Source organism: Dufourea novaeangliae, unplaced genomic scaffold, assembly GCF_001272555.1.
Source record: "Dufourea novaeangliae isolate 0120121106 unplaced genomic scaffold, ASM127255v1 scaffold113, whole genome shotgun sequence".
NCBI classification, from domain to species: Eukaryota; Metazoa; Arthropoda; class Insecta; order Hymenoptera; family Halictidae; genus Dufourea; species Dufourea novaeangliae.
Genome location: NW_015373986.1, coordinates 669,387 through 671,509, shown reverse-complemented (window position 1 = coordinate 671,509; position 2,123 = coordinate 669,387).

Sequence of the window (2,123 nt, the reverse complement as noted above, 5' to 3'; positions counted from 1 at the left end):
TCAGAGACTTGGGGTGTCCCAAATAGTGTATCCCTATATAGGGTGTCCCAAAATAGGGTATCCCAATATAAGGGTTATCAATACATAAGGTATCTCGGAATTGGGTATCCAGAATAGGGTATCTCAATATAGGGTATCCCAAAATGGGGTTCCCCAATATAGGGTATTCCAAGATAGCGATCGAATCAGAGACTTGGTGTTGAAGTGGGTGGAAAGAGACACTTTTTTTAGAATGTTAGACGTCATGTTTAGAATGGGAGCAGAGAGATTGAGTGGCCTTTCGAATCGGTTCTACAGGTCTGTAATTTTCTTCACATCGTTCTCTCGATATTTTCTCTGGTCTGCACTCTCTAGGATATTTATGTAATTTATGGAGTGGGATTGAAGTAAAAATCTACGCGGAGACCTGGGAACCTGATTCGTCGTAACGATAGAGAAACAAAAAAAAAAAAAAAGAATGCATAGTAACGATAACGTCGAAAATCCCTTCGATTTATCTACTATATTTTTTAACGAAGTTTGTACGAGTGAATTATATCTTAGATTACCAAATGGCAGTGTGTGTTGCCGCGGACGAATCGACCGATGAAACATAGTGTTTAAGAACCGAACGACTACCTGCTCAACCGATATCAAAGAAAAATAAAACGTTGGACCGGAAATCACAAAGAAAATGCATTACATGTACGATTCTTCGTGCCTTACCGAGAATTGTGGTCCAATAAAAAGCAGATGGAATTACCATGGATTTTTCCTCGAGGCAAGAATGAACCAAAGTCTGATCTGTTTATGAATAATGGAAGCGAACGAGGGTGTGCTGCACATTCGATATGGAACTTAGCGTGAGTGTATGCGAATGAGTGGAATACATTTGACAGAGACTAGCAGCTGCCATTGAACCAACTGTTATAAAACGAAATATATTCTGGTAACAACTTTCCGATTTCACTGGCGAATCCACAAGTTCCTGGCCTTCTTTTATAACTCGCAGTGTATGGTTGTCAACTACCAAGCGTAGAGGATCATGGAACCTGTCTAATTATTCACCGTCGGTAACCAGTCGACGAAGAAGGAAAAGTTTTCATCGAACTGGTTGGTATCCCTTCTTTATCAACTGTATAAACGAGCTGACGGTAAGGTAGGTTTATGCAGGGGCCTAGTATGCAACTATTCCTGCATCCTTGTCCAACCGGAAGTGTCACTTGGAGTCTGTACCCATTCCTCAAGAGAACAATTTTCGACCATTATTTTTCCTCCGTCGTGATTTTCAATGGTAAAGATAGTCAAAAGGGAGAAGAATGCACCCAGAGGAGGACGATACCAATACCGGAACCTTTTGGATACCCTTTAGCTTCCGGTCATGCATGAAACATCAACTTTTATAGTCGCCCCTTTTTGGATATTGCCTTTTCCGATCTCTCGGCGATCTTCAAAGGGCCTTCTGCACTCAGCGATCACTCGAAGGTATGCGGAATATCTCGATATCGTTTCTTACATCGAGAAACACAGGTGTTCTTCAGCGCTGCGAGAATTCTTTCAAAGGCTCCAGGAAACTTCGAAGACCCTAGCCGCCTCGAACTTTGCACCATGAGTCCTGGACGATTCTTGAAAGTTGCGTGAACTTTGTTACTGTTCTATCAGTTCATCTTCATCTTCTGGATCTTGATCGATCTATCTACCTTCATCTGGCAATATAGACGAAAGGTTCTATAGCAATAACAATAGCGCCACTACCTACTTCTTTAATCTGATTTTATCCTTGCCTGAATCTATTCATCTGGATTCCAAATTTTCGGTGAGGTAATAGATAAATCGATTCACCTTTACCTGGAGGCCGAGAACCGTCGCGTCGTCTCCTCATATATCATCGACCGAGAACATCATTCCGGGTTGACAACGGGACGGCCGAGCGTCAACAACGTTATTGGACATGGGGCGGAGGGTCCAATCAAAGCTGTATTCATAGAACGGGCTATATGTTGTCAGGGGAGTCTGGTGCCCGCAACTTCCCACCGCAGCTCAACAAATTGCCAATTTTTTTCCACCTACCCCTCCTCCTCCCTCGTTTTTCGGTTCCTCCGGGTCAATCCGTGACTAATTGCCCCGCACTTCGGCCTGTTGAT